The sequence below is a fragment of the Triturus cristatus genome, chromosome 11 (genome assembly GCF_964204655.1).
Source record: "Triturus cristatus chromosome 11, aTriCri1.1, whole genome shotgun sequence".
Taxonomy (NCBI): Eukaryota; Metazoa; Chordata; class Amphibia; order Caudata; family Salamandridae; genus Triturus; species Triturus cristatus.
Genome location: NC_140594.1, coordinates 666150545 through 666175268, shown reverse-complemented (window position 1 = coordinate 666175268; position 24724 = coordinate 666150545). Strand labels below are relative to the sequence as shown.

At 45.3% G+C, this 24724-nt stretch overlaps 1 protein-coding gene across 4 annotated transcripts in view; it reads right to left on the bottom strand.

Annotated features, from left to right (window-relative positions):
* CEP63 (centrosomal protein 63) overlaps nt 1-24724 on the bottom strand; it is a 395360-nt gene that overhangs the window by 238915 nt on the left and 131721 nt on the right. The gene's annotated exons all lie outside the window — the stretch shown is intronic.

The following is a 24724-nucleotide window of genomic DNA, read 5'->3' as shown; positions in this document are numbered from 1 at the left end:
TGCAGGAGGCTATGCAGAACAGTAGCCTCAGAATCAGTCTCACCGAAATCTAGGATAGAGGTTGAAACATGGGTATCATAGCCTGACAATCCTGGACTTGCCGTTCGGGTGGATAAACATAAAACTGCACTGTGTCCAGAATAACTCCGATGAAAGGGAGCGTCTGAGAAGGGGTAAGGTGTGACATTGGCACATTTATGGTGAACCCCAGAGGGTTCAGGTGGTCAGCCGTAGTCTGGAGGTGGGAGACGACCGCCTGGGGTGAGCCCGCCCTCAACAGCCAGTTGCCGAGATAGGGGAAAACTAGCACCCCTGAGCTCTGTAGATGAGCTGCAACTATCGTCATCACCTTGGTGAACACCCGAGAGGCACATGTAAGGCCAAAGGGAAGCGCAGTCAACTGAAAGTGATCTTGGACTACCGTGAACCACAGGTAACATCTGTGGGCAGGCAGGATGGGGATCTGGAAGTATGCGTCCTACAAATCCAACGCTACCATCCAGTCTCCTGGGTCCAGGTCAGACAGGACATGAGCGAGAGTGAGCATTTTCAATTTCTCCTTTCAGGAAAGAACTGAGAGGGCGCAGGTGTAGGAAAACACAAAGGTATCCATCCTTCATGGGTGCCAGGAAGTAGTGGGAATAGCAACCACGACCTACTTCTGATGCCGCCACCCTCTCCATGGCTCCCTTGGCCAAGAGAGCCGCCACTTCCTAGCAGAGTAAGGAGATATGGTCCTCCATCAGCCTGTCGCAAGTTGGGGGCATGGGTGGCGGGGTAGTCGCTGTGGGGCGGGAGTAGCCCCTGAGCACCATCTGGTGCAGGTGATAGCGTATACTGCCTCCCACCAGGTGGCCATGATGGTCGGAGGGTGATCTAAAGAGGCTGCGGCTACCCAAGGTGGGGGCTAGGGGAGGGGTGGTTGGTGAACTGGTCCAACCTCTGGCTACCTGACCCACGAGGTCTGCGGTTACCGCATCCTCTGCCATGCAGGCGCTGGGACGCTTGCATGCCGTGGTGGCTAGGCAGGTAGAGATGCAGCTGAAAGCTCCTTCGGTGGCCACAAATGGAGAAAAAGGCAGTCTGCGGTTGGTGAGGGACCATAGAAAAATTGAAGAACCTAGCCATAGCTCTGCTGTCCACGAAGCGCTTTAGCGCTGAATCAGCTTTTTCTTCAAAGAGACAGGAGCCAGCAAAGGGTATGTCCATGAGCGAGGCCTAGACATCCTCCAAAAGCCAGTGGTTCTCAACCAAGAGTAGTGCCTAAGGGCCAACGACGATAAAACTGCTCAGCCTAGTGAGTCGGTCATATCCAGCCCACAACGTATGGGACCTTAGCTGCATCCTTCCCATCAGCAATAACTTGGGAGAGTAAGGCTCAGACCTTCTCCGAGACCATAGGCACCACCTGCGCAACCGAGTCCAGAAGCTGATGGGAATTTTGGCCCAAAAGGCCTGCGGTGTTCACGGACTGTAGCGACATGCTGGCAGAACAAAACATCTTCTTGCCCAAGGTATCCAGATGGTCCAAATCCGTCCATGGATCCAAGGGGCCTGACTGGTGCCGGGGGCAAATCTGTAGGTGGAAACCCAGCAGGGGACCTCTCTAACCCACAGGGCCCAAAGGCACTCCAGCTGGGACGTGTGCCCAAATATGAGGTGCATGGCCTCATAAAAGTCTCGGAGTTAGGCAGGGGTCACAACGGCTCCTCGAAACTCAGAGCGGTGAGGAGATGGCCCAGGCACTGTCTAAACCGCGGAGCCAGGCCTTGTATGTAGATGCTCCCCCGTCTCATCGGATGATTTTGACGGAGGGGACAAAGTCGAAGAACTCTTAGGCTTTTCGTTCTTTTTATGCTTGTGGAATTTACCTAAATACCCGGACGACTTTGAGTGTGACGTTGAGCATTTAGAGTGGCTCCGTGACCGATCGCGGGACTTTGCTCTCGACCGGGATCAAGACTGTTGCAGCGTCGCATGGTGAGAGGAAAGGTGCTTGAGGGAGCACTCCCTCTAGGTCTTAAGGGTGCATTGCATGACAATCGACGCAGGTTTTTGATTCCAGGTCATGGCACCAGAGACAGACAAGGTGTGGGTCTGTCACCGTCATTTGCCGGTAACCGGCGCCACAGGGCTTAAAACCAGCCTTCCTCACGGACAACCCTGCCATACCAGGAGACAATGGCTCAAAAAATCTTCCACAAAAGGTTGAATAAGGGTCAGTCAAAAAGTGACTGAGGTTGCTCTTTTCCGGATCTGCACTGACTGGAGCAGAAAGAAAGAACTGATGTCAGCACACTGGGGTGGCGCCTATATAGGCAACAAGCATGTCACTTCCAGGGCAGATGATTCTGACAACAGCAGGTGGAGCCGAACAACACCAACTATCGGCGCGCAGGGGCACTGGTCACAAAAAAAATTATTGACTTAATCGGATACCTGGGGATAATTCTAAGGTAAGGAATCTGCTGCTAGAAGTCTCTATCAGAAGTAGCGGTTTAAGCCCTAAGCGACCAGTAGTCCTCACGCTATACCTCACCTAGGAGAGCTAAGTAGGTCAAAAACAGTCTGCGGTTGCTTGTGGCCCCAACCGGGAAGGGGCCTCGTCCTGGTAGTTTGGGATGTACTATTACCATGCATAGCAAGGTTGGTACTGATTTGCATTAAGCAGGATTTTGTGTATAGTGGCAAGAACAATGGACTGGAATGCGGCCCGAGCGATTGCCAGTGGCCGAGATAAATTCAAGAATTACATCCATTACCTTGTGGTTGCTATTCATAATATCAGCAAGTCCAAAATAGGGTGCATAGGTATGGGCTGAAGTGCATTTGAAAAAAGATATGTGTTTACAATTTCTAGGATTGGAAGAGATTTTGCTTGTCAGGGTAGTTTCACTGCTGCATTGGGATCCCGGCACATAATAGCAGAGGATGATGCTAATCAAGAATAGTGTGAGTTTAAAGAGCGTTTTGCAGGTAGTCCCACTACGAACACCAATGCAATGTGTAAGAAAACAAGGCTCTTTACAGTGATGTGAATGTAGTTTATTAAAGAATAACCATTGACTAATTCAATGGATCTAGCTTTAACGTGAAAACACAAGCATTCATAAATGGTGCTTGCATGCTTTAGCACACTGAAGACAATCCTACTTGTTTTGTTAATGTTTATCTAATTTTAGATGACTCACTTAATGAACTACTCTGATCTAGTATATAATAACAAAATATATAATACTTCAGGCACTAATTTTGTAGTCTATTTGCTTGTAAAAGAATCCAGCATGGATCACTTGGTTTTACTAGTGGGAAATGTTTAACATAGGTATCTCAATTACAGTTTGAAGCTCCAGTGACAATACACATAATTTTCTCTAACATTCGTATTTGCATACATAGAACTTGAATTGTACAAGCTAAGAGTTCTTCCATGCTCTGCTACTTTTCCAGCCTTATATTCACGGAACTAGCGCCGTTCTGAGCACTTTCATAATCCAAGAATGTAAAGATGGGACTTTTTTTGCTTGAGAGATTAGCACTAAACCATGCACAAGGGAAAAACAGGACAGCTGAAAACCTATTGGGTAGCTGTGCGCTATACTAGACTATAGAATAAATACATTGAAAAATAAATAAAAGTGTTCTATATAGTGGGTATTCTAACTGCAGATTTGTCACGTTTTTAATTGCCACAGGCGCTATGCTGTATCCGAATTTTCTTCTGCAATGTATCCTGTGCGAACGTGAACACAGGCACCCTAAGACACGGAGATAAATTGGTAATCAGACTGTGCTGAATCTAAGATGGCACCTTATAACCCATCAGAAGTCTTCTATCACAGAACGGGAGGGAGGTGGGAGGGCGAGAGTATGTGAGGAATCTCCAGTTAGATAGGATATCCAACAGAAAGGCCATTATGCACATAAACCCCAAACATTATCCTCAAAAGGTGGTGGGCTTGAGAAGTGGACTTTACTCCAGGAAAGTCCTACACAACAGAAATGTGCCAACCTGGCAGATGTCCAACAACGGAAAACCGTGGAAGTGACCTTATCTCTGGTAGAATGAGCTGAAGGCCCTCAGTATGTTCCTTCTAAGTCAAGCACATCCTGATACTTTGAGATTCATCGCGATAAGATTTGTATCCAAAATCTCCTTCCCTTCTTTGGGCTGTTGAATTAAACAAAGTCTGTCATTCATCCAGTGCAACTTTGTCTAACCTTTATAGAAACTAAGGACTCTGCACAGATCTAGTCGATGAATCCTCTCTTTATCCTTAGAGGAATCTGATAGAGAAGAAAGTGTGGAGTGTGTTAGACTGCCCCACATGAAAGGGAACCTCACTTTCGGAAGAAAGGATGCCAGACTCCTGAGCACCAGCTTGTCAGGAAAGAAGGCTGTATACGGTGGCTCTAATGACATCGCCTTCACCTCTTCTGAGTCAGCATACAGAAGTGATCGCTATGAGGAGAACAGTTTAGAGGGTCAGCAACCTCAAAGAACATCTGTGCCTGGTGTTGCAGGGTAACTTAAAAAATGAAGAAAAAGACAGACTCCTCTTTGGCTATGTAAAAACAGATCTTTACTGTCACAACAGAGAGAATGGCAAGTCTACATCAGTAAATAGTCTGTCTCCATCTGCTGCTCCACAGGCAGCTTTTTTTTATACAGATTTAAACAATGAGGATTACAAAAGTTCAGAAAATATATTACTAGATGGTTACACTGTGGTACACATTAATTACAACAAACGTGAGGTCACCTCTGACCCTAGACTTTAACCTGATTATCTACACATCTTTTATTGCAGTTTCTAACAATGCTAAACAAACTAAGTGTTCTTCAACATTTTTGAATGCGCATGTATTTGGGTGTAACACATGCTTGTTGGCTAGTGTGCTTTACCATTGAGCCCTTAAGACCTCTTATCAGATTCTGTGCGTTATTGGCTAATTCGATCTCTTGCTCCCATTGTCTAACAAGTTCCTAACCTATTTGAAAACACAGAATAGAACCGGTGTGCCTGTGTACTAGGGCCAGACATTTTATAAGCTTAATAAACATGTTTTCTTTTAACTATGACCTTACCCATGCATTGTGTTCTAAAGTAAACTCTTCACCTCTCTCTCTCTCATCAGCACAAAGTTTTGGCCTGCACTGTTCTTTTACCACGTATAACTCTGTGACACTCTCTACTGAGGTTTGCTGTTGCGCTGTGTTTTCACATTTCATATTTCTCCTACCATTTCCCCCCTCTAGTTGATATTTCAACTACTGGATCTAAACCTTGGTCTACACTTGGCACTAAGCGATATGAGTTTCTCCAAGAATATACTACTTGCGTTGGTGTTTTAACTGAAAACATCACTCCCGCCTTTGTACCTATCCATCTACAACATGCAAGGACCAAACTTAACATAGAATAAACTGTTAGTAGAACCACAATAGTCGGCAACATGGCTCCCAACAATCCCGACATCCAGGATGGCAGCAATGACAGCCACTCACTAAACCAATTATCTGGGGCACCTCCTCCATCTACCATTTTCTTCGAAAAGATTGTGTAAAGTCTGTATAACCTCTGACAAAGTTCCACTGTCCGCATAATTTTCTGGGATGAAAGTACAGCATGCAGATCTAATTTTGGCAAATACCACTCCTTCCATGGCCGTCATAAGGTTAAGTACATAGCGGGCTGCATTATCATCACTCTCATAACATGCAGCTCTACCTTTATGGCACTAAATCCATCCTTTGGAGTATTGATGCACTTTACCTGCTCCTTGCTTAAGAGCCTCTATCAATGTTATCAATTCTGCTGCTTGTGCAGAATAATGTGCTGGCAATGTTAACTGCTCTACTATTTGGAGTCTATCAGAAGAATCATGCTGTTGTTCTCTGACTACTGCTACACCTGTGTGTCTTACTCCTGTATTCTGGTCAATAGTAGAAGAACCATCAACAAAATAGACTATGCTACCTGGTATAGGATCCTCTGTTGCCGGAGAAGATTTATTTGTAATATAAGTTACACAGTCATGCACATCATCTTCAGAGTCTAATATAGGATGGGCAAAGAATGTCACAGGATTCACTGTATGATACTTCACAACCTTCAAAGACTGTAGTGACAGTATCACATTCTATCCTGACACACTCTCTGCAGTTAGAGTAGTCTTAGCCTTCTGAATGATTGCAAACACTGCATGCTCTGCATAGAGCGTCAAAGGTGACCCCATGACAAGGGGGTGCTCTTCTAAACTGCAAAGGCTGCAGTGGCGAGAGCTTGCTCCCAAGAATAGTTTTCGTATCTCAACCCATCAGCTCAACCCTGGGTAGCTGTGGTACTGAGCAGAAAGGTTTACACAGAGGAACAAGGGTAAAGCATTTAAACAGCACCAAAACATTTTAAGAAAAAAATCGACACACACTTATGAAATCGGAAACCAATTTATAAAAATAGACAGCATTATTATAAGAATTTACACAATAGAATGAAAAAGATCCACTGGAGGATTCCAGGGATACATATTTTACAAGCAATAAGAAACCAAAGCAATTTCACTCAACCGCGAACAAGCCTTGGCAGAGTCAACGAATTGGACACTTAAAAACGTTTTCAAAGAAAACGTAGGTAAGTGTCAATGCAGTCAGTTAGAACTACTTGGGACAACCAACTCTGGCAGGGAGCTAGTCATGGGTACTAGCAAGGTCCTAAATAACAGTTACCTTCACAGAATAAGCAGTCCTTAAACAGTTCCATGCACTTTATCCACGTTGTAATGGATTCCAATGGAGTCTTATGGAAGGGCTGAAGATGCTCTTAGGAAACTGTGGATTTGACACAGTCGATGGGGTCTTTCCCCAGGGATTTCACAAACCATAAAGATGATGAGGGGGTCCTGGTTGCAGGGTCAATGTCCCATTAAGTTGCCTCCGGTCTGACCGAAGTCCAGTCGCCACTGGACTACCAGTTGTTCACTGTTGAGGTCACAGACCAATCCTTCCTAGGTCAATAACTTGCCTTCTGAGGGTCCTAGCAGCTCTCCAACAGCACTCCTGGGCTCCGTGAACGAGGGTGCAACTCTGTGCGTCTGATCTTGGTACTCAGTGCAGCAAGGCAGTGGTAGAAGCAACTTGAAGACTTTGGGTTATCTACTTGCCCCAGCAGCCTTCTTCAGCATTGTGTCCCTGGACTGCGAATAGGAGGCCAGTCAGCTGGCCCTTAGAGGTCATTTGGCGGCTTGACTAGGCTCTGGAGACATCTTCTCCTTGTGTAGGACACAGGAGGCACATTCCCTTTCTTCGACAGCCACAAGGTGCAGCAGGCGCAGCCCTCATCAGTGCAGCCTCCCTTTGCTGGTCCCTCGGTGCAGCAGGGCAGTCCTTCTTCCAAGTTGGTTGAGATCTGTGGTCTGGGTGCCAGGGGTGCCCCCTTTATGCTCAGAGGGTGCACTCTGGGATGGATGCAGTTTGTCCAAAGGGCTACCAGGTTCCTTTTCACCTGGTGATCCCATTCTGTGGAGTGTGGCATCTGGCTATACCAGGATGCACCATTCTGCCCACTCCCCAAGATGGTGATACCCCTCTCTCGGTGTTCAAAACTGCCTAACCCACACTGGTGGGTGATGGGGGGTGGGGCTACCATGGGGCTACAATCCCCTGGTGAAACTGGTATTGCAACTTGTTTCTCCATTTTGCTCTCCATGACAGCTTGTCTGCCTAAACAATGGGGTAGCACTCCTCCCTAGTGTGATACATCAGCCCTTCAAAGGCGGAATCTCCTTTGAAGCCTGCCATTTAGGGCCAAAACATGAGTGGGTTCCTGCAGGAAGGAAGTGACACCTCCCCAGCCTGTAATCCCCCATTGTTCGCCTTCCTAAGAGTCGCTCCAGGGCACAAAGCTGTCTTGTGGAACAGCCTCCATGTGTGCAAAGGAAGGCACAGGAGTTTTCAAAGGTAACAAAGTGGCAGCTTTGCTAAAGCTGCACATTGCAACAAGTTACAATAATTTCAACTTGAGAAACAAATTGGGCTTAATGTAACGAATTGGTTGATACATTGGCGGGCACACTTTGGTAGCACGTTCAGGAGTTAGCACAGCTGAGGGGTCAGCATGTAACTCTGTACTCACCAACTGGGCAACCAAGTCTTTCCGCAGTAAAAACTGTAGTTTTGTGTGTTTACGGCCAGGACAGGTAAAGTACATGTCCTATCTCAGAACAAAAGGGGGACCAAGAGTGCTTTTCGGTCCAGCATACGTGCTCTCATGGGATCAAATCTATATAAGAGTATCGAGTTCCTTCCAGAAAAAGGGGAGAATATGAGGTTGGTCAGACATTTGAGGAGCGGAAGGTGGTCCACTCCTTTAAGAAAAGGAGCCTTCACACACCCAAATGGCTATCATGCTTCATCATAGGGCGTGCTCCTTGCTTCCATAATGTCTGGCCGACCTCATATTCTCCCTTTTTTCTTGTTATATATAAAGTACACGTCCTGCTTGTGTCATATGTCACACCCTGCCTTAGGACTCCGTGGACCTGCCAGAGGGGTGACTTACACAGATGTACTGGGGAAGTGATGGCTTTGCCATTGCCTTCCATGGCAAAGTCGGGATAGCAGTGCATGACTGCTCTACTAGTATGCAGTGTCGAACTGGAGGACTTCTTTTTACTTGCAGAACCATCAGGGTTGCATAACCAGTGCTGCAAGCCCTTGGGTACCCCTCTAACTTACATGCCCAGTGTACCAGGGGACCGTCTACTAGAAACTTACAGTTAATATAGCCATTTCAAATTGGGTACAGCTAGTTCAACTACACTTTTGGGGCAGGGCATTGACACTGAGGTCTGCTTAGCAGGCCTCAGTGCACTCTCAGCAGAAAGGTGATAAGCAACTAACCTTTTTCCTGGTGATTCTCATCAGCTAAGTGGAAGAACCCGGAAAGGCCATCTACATTGGCATGGTCAGTCCCAGATCCGTGTTCCATACTCTTTAGGGCAAGGGACCACCTTAACAGCTTGGGGTTCTTTCCTCTCATCTGCATCAGCCACTTGGGGGGTCTGTGGTCAGTTTAAACTTCGGAGTGAGTACCAAACAGGTAAGGTCTTAGCTTCTTAAGGGGCCCGACCACCAAAGGCTTCCCTCTCAATGGCACTCCAACGCTGCTGCCTAGGAAGGAGTTGCCTGCCGATTAAGGCAACTGGCTGATCCTAGCCCAAATCATTCACTTGTGACAAGACTGCACCTATCCCATGTTCAGAGCCATCTATCTGGAAAATAAACTCTTTACTGAAGTCAGGGGCCTTCAAAACAGGTGATGAACACAGTGCTGTGTTGAAAATGTCTAATGCCTTTGGACACTTCTCAGTCCAGATCACTTTTCTGGGCTGTTTTTGGAGGTCAAGTCAATTAGTGGTGCCAATATGGTACCATAACCCTTCACGAATCTCGTGTAGTATCCAGTCATGTCTAAGAAGGCGTCTGGCCTGGGTTTTAGGAGGCCCCCAAGCCAGAATGGTCTGGATCTTGGGCTGGAGAGTTTGTACATGGCTTCCACTAACTTGGTGGCCAGGTACACAAGAGAGCCTTGCCCCATCTGGCACTTGCATGCCTTGATAGTCAGGCCTGCCTGATGTAAGGCCTGAAGAACTTCCTTGAGGTGGACCAGGTTATCCTCCCAGGTGGAACTAAATATAGCTATATCATCAAGATAGGCTGCACTGAAACTCCCAAGTCCTGGCAGTACAGGATTCACCGACCTCTGGAAAGTGGCTGGGGCATTCTTCAACTCAAAGGGCATCACTTGAAATTGAAAGTGGCTTTCAGGTGTGGAGAAAGAAGACCTCTCCTTGGCTCCTGGAGTGAGGGCAATCTGCCAAGTCAAGTCAGAGATACTTATATCGCGCACATATCACTCAGAGAGTCTCATGGCGCTTGCAGAAACTCCGAAAAGAACAGAGGGCCACAGATTAATTGCCAAAAAGCCAGGTCTTTAGCTTTTTACGGAAGTCACCGTGATCAGGCATGTTACGGAGATGGTAAGGCATTTTGTTCCATGAAGAGGGGGCCAAATAGGAGAAGGCACGGCCTCCCTGCCTAGCTGTACGAATAACCAATAACCTGATGTAAAAGGTGCTCAGATACTCCCCTTAAATAGTCTAAATGGCCCCAGGGGATGGGGTCCCACAGTTGGCAAGAGGAGGGGGGCCCTACTCACAACCCCCTCCCCATAAACTAAAAATGGCAGGCTCCATCTTTTTTGGGTTTTGCCGCGATCTCACTTTTGTCTCATGGGATTGCCGCAAAAAAAGGAAATTTGGGGGGGACTTTGGCCCTGGCAGGTGTAGGAAAAGTGGTCCCTCTGGGTCCCTCCACTGTGATCCTAGGGGGCAGAGTATCCCTACCCAGTCCCCGTATATTATTTTTCGTTTTTTTAATTTCAGGAGAGGGGACTAAATCCCCAAGTCTTGTAATGGCTGCCAGCAACATTTTTCTCATGTTGCTGGCAGCCAAACAGAGAGCTCGCCTCTGTGGGAGTCTGAACCCTCCGGGAGTGAGATGGCCCAATGGAAAATAAACTCCCTGGGCCAATTGGAACGCTGTATTTTTAAACTTGTGCTCCCGCAATCCTCTTGTGAGCCTCTCGTGGACCCAACCATATAGATATCCAAATATGTTTGTACCTTAATTTCTCAAAACTAATGAACAGATTTACACCAAATCACAAAAAGATCAGTCTGTGGACAAAGATCTAGCTTCCTCACAAATTTGGTGTAATTCCGTTCAGCAGTTTTTGCAGTAGCGCATCTTACAGAAGTTTATGGAAAATGCATGGGGTTTTGCATTTAGGGACCCCCCTTTTTTCTTGGCCCCTGCTTGACGGATCACCCAAAACTTTCCATGCACAAACTAGGCAGGAAAAGAGCACTTTTTTGGGGAAGTTTCGTGGAGATTCGTCAAACAGTGTCAAAATTGTTAGCAACACAAAAAAACGCTTTTCCTATGGAACAGCTGACCTAACCATAGCTACATAGTGCGATCGCCACTAGGATATATATACTTTGCAAATTTAATTTTCACAGTTTGCACTTTTGAAATATGGCATTTACTTAACGTGACATTTGGTGTTTAATCACGCTATTGAAGCAAGATGAAATATTGCGCCATGCCACTTGCTGTAAGTCTTATTGTAGTGCACCCTGGGGCCTGTAGTCGAGTACTATGGGCCATGTGACCACTTGGAATATAAAGGACACTCACCTGTGACCAAGGCAATCTGCTGCTGAAACGCGTAAGGAGAAAGGAGTGTTTTCCCTGTTTGCCACGCATTGACGAAATAAAGTCAGCTGTATCTCAGTCGGAGTTGGGCTCTACTTGTTCTTCGTAGTGTCCCTACATTAGCAGGATTCTCCATTCCTGTCCACTGAGCCCGCCCTGCAGGGTCGGGGGCCCCCGGTAAAGTGGAGCCTTTGTTTGAACATTTAATCGAAGGGGGCATGACCCGCTCTTCTGACAAACCAGCCACTGGATTTCCGAGGCGATTTGGGAAATAAAACGTCAGTGAGAAAGGGAGATGAGAGAGTTAATTCTCTTTCTGACAACTCTGCATTCCAGCAATTACAAGAGCGTGGTAACAGAACTATCTGCACTTTGCAAATTTAATTTTCACAGTTTGCACTTTTGAAATATGGCATTTACTTAACGTGACATTTGGTGTTTAATCACGCTATTGAAGCAAGATGAAATATTGCGCCATGCCACTTGCTGTAAGACTTATTGTAGTGCACCCTGGGGCCTGTAGTCGAGTACTATGGGCCATGTGACCACTTGGAATATAAAGGATACTCACCTGTGACCAAGGCAATCTGCTGCTGAAACGCGAAAGGAGTGTTTTCCCTGTTTGCCACGCATTGACGAAATAAAGTCAGCTGTATCTCAGTCGGAGTTGGGCTCTACTTGTTCTTCGTAGTGTCCCTACATTAGCAGGATTCTCCATTCCTGTACACTGAGCCCGCCCTGCAGGGTCGGGGGCCCCCGGTAAAGTGGAGCCTTTGTTTGAACATTTAATCGAAGGGGGCATGACCCGCTCTTCTGACGAACCAGCCACTGGATTTCCGAGGCGATTTGGGAAATAAAACGTCAGTGAGAAAGGGAGATGAGAGAGTTAATTCTCTTTCTGACAACTCTGCATTCCAGCAATTACAAGAGCGTGGTAACAGAACTATCTGCACTTTGCAAATTTAATTTTCACAGTTTGCACTTTTGAAATATGGCATTTACTTAACGTGACATTTGGTGTTTAATCACGCTATTGAAGCAAGATGAAATATTGCGCCATGCCACTTGCTGTAAGACTTATTGTAGTGCACCCTGGGGCCTGTAGTCGAGTACTATGGGCCATGTGACCACTTGGAATATAAAGGACACTCACCTGTGACCAAGGCAATCTGCTGCTGAAACGCGTAAAGAGAAAGGAGTGTTTTCCCTGTTTGCCACGCATTGACGAAATAAAGTCAGCTGTATCTCAGTCGGAGTTGGGCTCTACTTGTTCTTCGTAGTGTCCCTACATTAGCAGGATTCTCCATTCCTGTCCACTGAGCCCGCCCTGCAGGGTCGGGGGCCCCCGGTAAAGTGGAGCCTTTGTTTGAACATTTAATCGAAGGGGGCATGACCCGCTCTTCTGACGAACCAGCCACTGGATTTCCGAGGCGATTTGGGAAATAAAACGTCAGTGAGAAAGGGAGATGAGAGAGTTAATTCTCTTTCTGACAACTCTGCATTCCAGCAATTACAAGAGCGTGGTAACAGAACTATCTGCACTTTGCAAATTTAATTTTCACAGTTTGCACTTTTGAAATATGGCATTTACTTAACGTGACATTTGGTGTTTAATCACGCTATTGAAGCAAGATGAAATATTGCGCCATGCCACTTGCTGTAAGACTTATTGTAGTGCACCCTGGGGCCTGTAGTCGAGTACTATGGGCCATGTGACCACTTGGAATATAAAAGACACTCACCTGTGACCAAGGCAATCTGCTGCTGAAACGCGTAAGGAGAAAGGAGTGTTTTCCCTGTTTGCCACGCATTGACAAAATAAAGTCAGCTGTATCTCAGTCGGAGTTGGGCTCTACTTGTTCTTCGTAGTGTCCCTACATTAGCAGGATTCTCCATTCCTGTCCACTGAGCCCGCCCTGCAGGGTCGGGGGCCCCCGGTAAAGTGGAGCCTTTGTTTGAACATTTAATCGAAGGGGGCATGACCCGCTCTTCTGACGAACCAGCCACTGGATTTCCGAGGCGATTTGGGAAATAAAACGTCAGTGAGAAAGGGAGATGAGAGAGTTAATTCTCTTTCTGACAACTCTGCATTCCAGCAATTACAAGAGCGTGGTAACAGAACTATCTGCACTTTGCAAATTTAATTTTCACAGTTTGCACTTTTGAAATATGGCATTTACTTAACGTGACATTTGGTGTTTAATCACGCTATTGAAGCAAGATGAAATATTGCGCCATGCCACTTGCTGTAAGACTTATTGTAGTGCACCCTGGGGCCTGTAGTCGAGTACTATGGGCCATGTGACCACTTGGAATATAAAGGACACTCACCTGTGACCAAGGCAATCTGCTGCTGAAACGCGTAAGGAGAAAGGAGTGTTTTCCCTGTTTGCCACGCATTGACGAAATAAAGTCAGCTGTATCTCAGTCGGAGTTGGGCTCTACTTGTTCTTCGTAGTGTCCCTACATTAGCAGGATTCTCCATTCCTGTCCACTGAGCCCGCCCTGCAGGGTCGGGGGCCCCCGGTAAAGTGGAGCCTTTGTTTGAACATTTAATCGAAGGGGGCATGACCCGCTCTTCTGACAAACCAGCCACTGGATTTCCGAGGCGATTTGGGAAATAAAACGTCAGTGAGAAAGGGAGATGAGAGAGTTAATTCTCTTTCTGACAACTCTGCATTCCAGCAATTACAAGAGCGTGGTAACAGAACTATCTGCACTTTGCAAATTTAATTTTCACAGTTTGCACTTTTGAAATATGGCATTTACTTAACGTGACATTTGGTGTTTAATCACGCTATTGAAGCAAGATGAAATATTGCGCCATGCCACTTGCTGCAAGACTTATTGTAGTGCACCCTGGGGCCTGTGGTCGAGTACTATGGGCCATGTGACCACTTGGAATATAAAGGACACTCACCTGTGACCAAGGCAATCTGCTGCTGAAACGCGTAAGGAGAAAGGAGTGTTTTCCCTGTTTGCCACGCATTGACGAAATAAAGTCAGCTGTATCTCAGTCAGAGTTGGGCTCTACTTGTTCTTCGTAGTGTCCCTACATTAGCAGGATTCTCCATTCCTGTCCACTGAGCCCGCCCTGCAGGGTCGGGGGCCCCCGGTAAAGTGGAGCCTTTGTTTGAACATTTAATCGAAGGGGGCATGACCCGCTCTTCTGACGAACCAGCCACTGGATTTCCGAGGCGATTTGGGAAATAAAACGTCAGTGAGAAAGGGAGATGAGAGAGTTAATTCTCTTTCTGACAACTCTGCATTCCAGCAATTACAAGAGCGTGGTAACAGAACTATCTGCACTTTGCAAATTTAATTTTCAAAGTTTGCACTTTTGAAATATGGCATTTACTTAACGTGACATTTGGTGTTTAATCACGCTATCGAAGCAAGATGAAATATTGCGCCATGCCACTTGCTGTAAGACTTATTGTAGTGCACCCTGGGGCCTGTAGTCGAGTACTATGGGCCATGTGACCACTTGGAATATAAAGGACACTCACCTGTGACCAAGGCAATCTGCTGCTGAAACGCGTAAGGAGAAAGGAGTGTTTTCCCTGTTTGCCACGCATTGACGAAATAAAGTCAGCTGTATCTCAGTCGGAGTTGGGCTCTACTTGTTCTTCGTAGTGTCCCTACATTAGCAGGATTCTCCATTCCTGTCCACTGAGCCCGCCCTGCAGGGTCGGGGGCCCCCGGTAAAGTGGAGCCTTTGTTTGAACATTTAATCGAAGGGGGCATGACCCGCTCTTCTGACGAACCAGCCACTGGATTTCCGAGGCGATTTGGGAAATAAAACGTCAGTGAGAAAGGGAGATGAGAGAGTTAATTCTCTTTCTGACAACTCTGCATTCCAGCAATTACAAGAGCGTGGTAACAGAACTATCTGCACTTTGCAAATTTAATTTTCACAGTTTGCACTTTTGAAATATGGCATTTACTTAACGTGACATTTGGTGTTTAATCACGCTATTGAAGCAAGATGAAATATTGCGCCATGCCACTTGCTGTAAGACTTATTGTAGTGCACCCTGGGGCCTGTAGTCGAGTACTATGGGCCATGTGACCACTTGGAATATAAAGGACACTCACCTGTGACCAAGGCAATCTGCTGCTGAAACGCGTAAGGAGAAAGGAGTGTTTTCCCTGTTTGCCACGCATTGACGAAATAAAGTCAGCTGTATCTCAGTCGGAGTTGGGCTCCACTTGTTCGTCGTAGTGTCCCTACATTAGCAGGATTCTCCATTCCTGTCCACTGAGCCCGCCCTGCAGGTTCGGGGGCCCCCGGTAAAGTGGAGCCTTTGTTTGAACATATATATATATATATATATATTCACTGAAAAAACCATAGGTTTCAGGGGTGTTATAGTTAGCTGGACTTTTCACTTGTACAAAACCATTGAAATTCCCCCGTTATAGTTAGTTCAGCTAACTATAACTTGCGCGCCCGCAATGCACTGCTGATGACGTCACATATTACATCACTCATGACATGGTCAATGACATCACTGATGACATCTCAAATGACATCACTGATGACATCACTGATGACATCTTCCAGTGAATGTGTGTTTTTATGAAAATTAAATATGTTTTATATATGTATATCTCAAAGTCGATGGAAGAATAAATGGGTATATAAGTGTCTAAATGGATGATTTGTTTTTGAAAAATTGATTGTGTAACTGACTGATTAAGTGTATCATAGTGAATACATGGCTTAGTGAGTAATGTTTAAATATGTAAATATCTGTATCAGTCTCTCACTTTGTGTATAAGTGGCAGCATGGGTTGGTGAGTAGCTACATGGGTGTCTATATAGGTTATTAGTTGGTTTTTTGAGTATCAGTCTGAGTGTCTGCATGGTTCGGTGGGGGGTATTACGTAGTGCATAGGTGCATGAATGAGTGACTCACTGTTTGTATGTGTTGAAGACAGCATGTGTGCAGGACTGTATGGGTGGATAAGTGTGTATGGGTGTGTTAGTGAGTGATAGACTGTCTCAATAGTGTCTTTATGAGTAACTACATATGTTTTAAACTAGTATATGTGACCATTGGTGTATATAAGTGAGTATATGTGAGAGTGAGAGATTGAAAGAGTTCCTGTATGAATAAGTATGTGTTTCTATAAGTGATTGTTTAAAAGACTAAGTATGTGTAAGTTTCCGTAGAAGTAAGTGTGGTGGTTTGTGTATAACTGTATATGCAAGTAAATGTATGTTTGATTGTTTATTAGCATGAGTGACTATGTGTGTGAGTAACTCTATGGATGAGTGGCATTGTGTAACAGGATGTTTAGGTGTATGAGTACATATGATGAGTGAGTACATGTATGAGTGACTGTATAGGACTGTTGGTGAATGAGTGGATGTGTATGTGGATCTTAGAATTACTGAAGAGGTTGTTGTAACTGGTATTGGTATGTCCATTGTTTTGAAAATGTTAGTCTCTATTTTTGAATGTGTGTATCAAAGGTTATATTAGGGTGAGAGGAGGTCTGCCACTCTATCACAAGTATGATGTCATCAGTGATGTCATTTGAGATGTCATCAGTGATGTCATGAGTGATGTCACTGACCATGTCATGAGTGATGTAATATGTGACGTCATCGGCAGTGCATTGCGGGCGCGCGAGTTATAGTTAGCTGAACTAACTATAACGGGGGAATTTCAATGGTTTTGTACAAGTGAAAAGTCCAGCTAACTATAACACCCCTGAAACCTATGGTTTTTTCAGTGAATTTCTGAGGTTTTTTAAATGCTAATTCCTAACTATAACGTGCCTGAAACCTATGGTTTTTTCTGTGAATTTCAAAGGTTTTTTAAATGCTAATTTCTAACTATGCCTACAGAGATAGGACATGTGAAGAAAGAAGAAAAAATGCACAGACAGAAAAAAAAGAAGTGCAGAAAGAAGCAACAGAAGTCCTCAAAGACGAAGAAAAGTGCAGGAAGAAGGATAACGTGCAGAAAGAACAAAAAGAAGAGCAGAAAGAGGCCTTGTTGCAAAATCATCCTGTACCCTCAACTTTTTCAGACGGATACTGGTGGTAACTGAGTCTGACTAACCAGTCCTAGAGCCAGTGCTATGTTAAAAGACACTTAGAATACAGTGAAAACACCTACATACACTAGGGAACATTATGCGTTGGGGTCCCCCTGTGATTAGCATGACCTCCTCTGTAAGCCCCTAGTATATAATAGGGCAGGGGGATTATAACTACCTCTTAAAACAGGCCACAGGGCGTTTTTGCATATGTTAACTCAGGCCCCGTCCCCTCCCTTCACCACTGTGTAAACACGCCCTGTGTCCGTTTTTAGTTGGGAGATTAAGTTCATTTGAATCCTGAGGGTCCCTAGGGTCCAACTAGCCCACTAGGTACCTCCAGTAAGTGCCACAGAGCTGCGTTGCAGAGAGGTGTAAAAAGTGGCACGGCCTGGACCACCTCTCTGCAATGCAGCTCAGTGGCGCTTACTGGAAGCACTTGGTGGGCTAGTTAGCCCCCAGGGGCCCTCAGTATTGAAGGGAAATTATATCCCCAATTTAAAACGAGCCATAGTGCGTGTTTGCACACGTCACCTCAGGCCCCGTCCCCTCCCTTCACCACTGTGTAAACGCGCCCTGTGTCTGTTCTAAGTTGAGAGATTAAGTCCCCTTGAATCCTAAGGGTCCCTAGGGTCAAACTAGACCACTAGGTACCTCCATTAAGCGCCACAGAGCTGCGTTGCAGAGAGGTATAAAAAGGGGCTTGGCCTCAGAACACCTGTCTACAGCGCAGCTCCTTGGCGCATACTGGAGATGCCTGTTGGGCTAGTTGGTCCTCAGGGACCCTCAGTATTGAAGAGGAATTAATTCCCCAACTTACAACTCGCCAGGGGTTGCGTTTGCAGAGTGCTGCAAGGAGGGGGCGTGGCCTTCGGCACGATGCCAGTCTTTTATTAATTTTTTAAGAAGGGGGGCAGTGTGGTTCCCCTTCTTATTCTAATTTATTGGCCCTGATGACCCCATCCCCCAGGGCCTGTCTCCTAATTATATTTTTTTGACCCCAATCCCCAGGGCCGGCCACTGTTTTTTATTATTTTTAAAAAATATATATTTATAGACACACCTAGGACATGCTGGACAAACCGTACGTACCTATCACCATGACGATTTGCGTGATATTCATTAAAAGGCGACTATGCATACAATTAATCCACGTGGAATGTATTTACACCACTAGTGAAGCTATGACATGTCTGATGCCCTACCGTGCCTAATCCAGGTAGACACCCTTGTTGTTTATTTATACAAACATGGGTAGCTATTGACGGGCACATTTAATACACATGCACACCAAGCCATTCAAAGGGGATTCGACAAAAATTCGACCAAAACTATGCAAGAAACCCCCCTCACGGTTAATAAAACACACATCCACTGCCGGATGTGTAATACTTTTTATTTTACTCTCTGGAAAGGGGACTAACATCACTTGAGAGTCACAGCGCACTCCTGGCAGAGCCCAATGCTGTGTTACACCCACCATTGCCTGCTGAGTGCCACACACCTCTGTGTTGTATTCCACTAGCTAGTGCATATGCTATGACACTCTCTAGCCCATGTGCACTGTAACACCACCCCGTGAATATGTCATGCCACACTTGTCTTCGCACGGGTTCTATTGCCCCATCTAACGTGCCTTCCTCGATGCCTATGTTATAACGCACAGTGCTATGCCATACATATTACAATCTGGGATCCATATCTTTGTCACAGTGCATATGCAACGTTACACTCCCCAGCACATATTTTATATTACAACTTTAGAGACTAGTTAGGTTACACAACACTGCCCTGTGCATATTACACTCCAAGGCGCATATCGCATAGCACGCGCTAGTGCCTGTGCTATCACGCAATCTCCAATGAATCGGTCATTGCGCACAATGTATTGCATATTATATTTCACGCCCGGTTCATCTTATATCACACTTTTTGGTGCATAGTTTATACCATACACTATATCTAGTTTTCATTTTCAATCGTGCTCTCAGGACTATGTTCTATATACCACTGTGTTCACCTACCCTTTTCACGGGCATTACATTTTGCAATAGGGGGTGGAGGGTCAGGGGGTGTTTCTGCCAAGTGAGCCCGGAGTCACAGTCACAAACGTCCTCTTCTTCCTGAATAAAAGTGAGATTATGCTGCATACTTGTTCATATTTTAAGTAGTTCGCACAGACACACGTTTTAAAAACAATAAATCTCCTAATACCCGCCTTGTCTGAACAGTTAGCTTGCTGCCCCATCCCCTTCCTCCCTATCCTCTGTTGTGTGAATCCATGGACTAGCCTCCTCCCTCCTGCCATGCATAGTCTGATGTGCTGCCACTGCCCTCAATTTAGTATGATGTACCAGTCCACTCCTCCTGCCCTCCATTGCCCAATTCTATGCCCCATCATTGACCTCCTGCATAAACTCTGTGCTTAGCTTGCTGCCCCTATTCTCCTCCCCCCTGCCCTCCGATGTCTTTGTGCATGCCCCTGCTCCATCCTTTTTGCCCACCATGTTCCATGGACCTGCCACTCCTATCTACTCTGAGTGTTCTGTTGAGCTGCCACTCCCCTCCCACCTGCCTAGCATTGTCAGATGACTGTAACCTGTCCCTGCCACCTCCACCCTGCCTGTCCACATGCCATGCCCCTATCCTCTTCCTCCTGTCCTACATGGTCCATTGTACTGTCACACCCTTCTGCCCTCCCTGGTCTGTTGTGCTGCAACTGCTCCTCCTGCCTGCCCCGTGCGGTCTGTTGTGAGGCCCCTTCCCCTGAAATTTCTTGTCTGTGCACAGGTCCTGACCCTCCCTTCTATCCTCCATCGTCCTTTGTGCATGCCCCTGCACCCTCCTTCTTGCCCATCATAGCCATTGTGCTGCCACTAACCCTCCCACTTGCCATGCATGGTCTTCTGTGCTGCCATGGCCCCTCCCACCTTCCCTGTGTGGTCAGTTAGCTGCCCCTGACCCCCTCCCACCTTCCCTCCATGGTCTGTGTGTATGCCATCACAGTCTCACTGTTGGTCTTCATGGTGTGTCTTGCTTCTAGTGCCCATCCTGCCTGACCTCCATGGCTATCTTGCTGCTCATGCCCTGCCCCCTTGCCCCCAGCCCTCTGTTTACATGTGCAGACCCCTACTCCCTCCCTCCTGGCTTGTCTGTTTCATTGTAATGCCCATGATCCGTCCCTCCTGCCCTTTATGGTCTGTTATGCTGCAGCTTTCTCTCCTGTCTGTCCATTATGGTCAGCTAGTTACCATTGCCTCTTGCCCCTCTGTTCTCTGTTGTCCATGTGCATGGTCCTGTCCCCTCCCTCTTGCTTCCTATGGATTGTTGTGCTGCACTCCCTTCCCGCATGCCTTGTGTGGTGTATTGTGCTGCTTCAAACCCTGATGCCTGCCCTGCAGGGTTAGTTTGGTGCACCTCTCCATGTACCTCCTGTCCTGTTATCCAAGTCCATGTCCCTACCCCATTTCCTTCCATGATCCAATGTACCATACTCGCGAACATTTTGAACTTGGTAAGAGGGTGATTTTGGAAAAAAACTGGGGTATTGATTTTCCCCTTTGAGTTACATTGAAAAAGAGGAGATTGTAGACAGGAGACAGATCAAATAAAGCCCATTTGAGCTTAAAAACATTGGACGTTTCCGGGCTGAATCGGGTCTGTTGGCATGTATGGTTGTACTACCATTGCCTCCTCCTTCTGCCCACAATGGTCTATTACATTGCCACAGCCTCTCTTGCAGGTCCTGTATTGTTGGTTTCTTGCCCCTGCCCCCCTTTCCACTGCCCTCCATAGTCTGTTGTGCTGCCACGGCCCTTCCTGCCTGCTCAGTGTGGTTAAATTGTTGCCTTTGCACCCTCCTACCTGCCTTCAATTTTCAGAGTCCGTGGCCCTGGCCTCTGCCTCTCAACAGTATCCTAATGAACAACTAGATTGCTAACATTCTATATTTATTAAAAAAGTGTGGAACGCCTGACGTCATCTTGATGTAATCAAAACTGTAATACCTAGAGCATTTCCTGTAGAAATTACATATATGAGAGGGTCTTATTGGCATCAAAATTATGGTTAGTGCTCTAAAAGACTAAAATAAGGACATATTTTCTGAGTTTTCAAATAGCGACAAAGCACTTTTAAATTATTTGTTATCTTTATGTTTTTTTATCCAGTTGACCACTTGATTAAATGTTGCACTTAGGGGAGAGGATGTGGTGTTACTTCCAGAGCTGCAGACTTTGCAACTGGGGAACCAGGTTGGAGCTTCTGCTTCAGCTCGACATTCTGTGATTCTGGTTAGTCTCCCCATGTCTACAACCAAAATGAATTTGTTCTTGTGTGATGTAACCAACGCTCATGTAAAGCACTCTAATACCTGACAAGTCTGCACTATATAACACTGCAAAAACACAAAATAATAAGTGTTTTGCACACTTCTGTCATTGGGCTATATTTGGGCTACATCTGGGTGATTTTGGGCTACATTTGGGCTCTTTTGTCTCTGGTGGCCATCTTGGGAGATTTATTTGTTATGAAGTTTCCTAATTTCCTCATGTACTGCAGTCTCCTCAGTAGGAAATTCTTTCAGTTTTTTACTTTGATTCCATCATGAAGGTATTCAGATATGTCACACATTTGCCATAAATTCTGAATGTTAGCACTCTAGTTGCTCATTAGATCACTGTAGTAAAACTACTGTTCACCATGGAAGTCTGCTCCTGGTATTAAAAGTGCATGTTTCAGTCTGCATGTCAGAATTTTTTAATGAAATAGAAGAGGATTTGAGAAGTCACTCAAAATGTGCCCTCATTTTCTTTCTTCAGCATTAATCATAATTTCTATGGCAAAATGAGCCCCCTCATTGTGTTCCTTTTTAAATTAAATGTTTTAAGTGTTACCAGTTTATTCCAATCAAGATGGCTTCAGTTGTGCCATACTTTTGTCATAATGAAGACAGTAAGCGCTCTAGTTGTTTTTAAGAACACTCTGGGACATTCTGTCATTGGGCTATACTTGGGCTACATCTGGGTGATATTTGGGCTCTTTTGTCTCCGGTGGCCATCTTGGGAGACTTATTTGTTAGGAAGTTTCCTAATTTCCTCATTTACTGCAGTCTCCTCAGTAGGAAATACGTTCAGTTTTTTACTTTGATTCCATCAAGAAGGCATTCAGATGTGTCACACATTTGCCATAAATTCAGAATGTTAGCACTCTTTTTGCTCATTAGATCACTGTAGTAAAGCTACTGCTCACCAGGGAAAACTGCTGCTGGTATTGAAAGTGCATGTTTCAGTCTGCATGTCAGAATTTTTTTATGAAATAGAAGAGGATTTGAGAAGTCACTCAAAATGTGCCCTAATTTTTCTTTCTGCAGCACTAATCATACTTTTTATGGAAAAATGAACCCCCTCATTTTGTTCCTTTTTAAATTAAATGTTTTAAGAGTTACCACTTTAATCCAAGCAAGATGGCTTCAGGTGTGCCATTCGTTTATCATAAGTAGGACTGTTAGCGCTCTAGTTGTTCTTTAGAGCACTCTGGGAAGCTGCAGTAGAACACAAAGGAATCAACTGACAGTCTCTGCCCTTGTTGGATGTACATGTTTTACTGAGAATGTCAGACTTCATTCTCACATGACTGAGAAAGATAATGTGAATTTACAGAAAATAAGCTCTCAGTTTAGCTTATAAATCACCTTCCAAACCTCTGTGGGAAAAGCATGAGAAAATATTTTTTTCTCAATCATGATATCACAGCAGAAGGCTTTTTCACATGGTAAAATCACCTTAGAACATACCACAATTCCTAAAATGAGTATGGTACCATCAACAAATGATTTATAATGTAACTAAAGTCTTAAAACCTTCTATTAACTGCAATGCTTTTTAATGAGGTGCTATCATGTATATTGGTCCCAAGATGGCTGCCAACACTTCTTGGATGAAGTGCTGACAGCCAATCAGATCTCAGGATGAGATGTGTGGTTAGGCTCCGCCCACATATATATATGATTTTACTTTTGATTTTCTCAGGAACTACTGAACAGATTGACACCAGACCTGCAAAAGGCACATGCCTGACCTGAGGACTACCTCTTTGCCAAATTTCAAGTAATTCTGTTTAGCCGTTCGGGCTGTACCTTGGACTAAAGGTCCCTATGGAAAATTGCATGGGGAAAACGCGTTTTGGGACCCCCCTTTTTTCTCAGCCCCCACTTGACGAATCCCCCCCGAGACTTTCAGGGTAGGAGCGGAGCGGAGCGGAGCGCCCCACCTATTTTGAAAATTTCGCGAGGATTCGTCAACCGGCGCCAAAGTTATTCCAAATAGAATGTTGCGGATTTCCTATGGAAACACGGTCCTAACTATAACTATCTACTGGCGACCGCCAGTAGATTATATATATATATATATATATATATATATATATATATATATATATATATATATATATATATATATATATATATATATATATATATATTACCTACTGGCGGTCGCCAGTAGGTAGTTATAGTTAGGACCACGTTTCCATAGGAAATCCGCAACATTCTATTTGGAATAACTTTGGCGCCGGTCGACGAATCCTCGCGAATATTTCAAAATAGGTGGGGCGCTACGCTCCGCTCCTACCCTGAAAGTCTCGGGGGCATTCGTCAAGCGGGGGCTGAGATAAAAGGGGGGTCCCAAAACGCGTTTCTCCCATGCATTTTTCCATAGGACCTTTAGACAGGGCTACAGCCCGAATGGCTGAACAGAATTTAATGAAATTTGGCAGAGAGGTAGTTCCCAGGTCAAGGAAGTGCCTTTTGTAGGTTTGGTGTAAATCTGTTCAGTAGAATCTGAGAAAATAGCCTTTAAATCAATATATATATCTGTGGCAGCTTACCGTGCGCTTACGGTGCGCTTACCGTACGCGTACGGTGGCGTGCGCGAGCGCGATTCTGATTGGCTGTTAGATCTTAGTAAACATTCGAATCGGTCGAAACCAGGAAGCGGCGGCCGCCATTTCGTGTGTTTCACTCTGAAAAAAAAGAGTGATATCTTTAAAAGGGGGCAAGGAGGAGAGTTACAGACCCCCTAACATTTGTAAGGGGGACAAAGAAGGACAGAAAAGTTCAAAGAAAACATTTATTGATTTTTAAAAAAAATCGCGGGGTACGCGTACGGTAAGCTTACGGTAAGCTTACCGTACGCGTACGGTAGAAAAAAAAAATAAAAAGAGAAATAAAATTCAGATTTAAGAGTTTAGATATTAGGGGGCTCTAAAAAGAGCCGTTGTGTTTGTGAAGTGATTTTTTATTGGTACCTACAAGTAAGTACCGATGCAGAGTCTAAGGTTCAAGAGGAAGACTCTGTTCCCTTCATCATTGAAGTGCACACCATCTCCTCT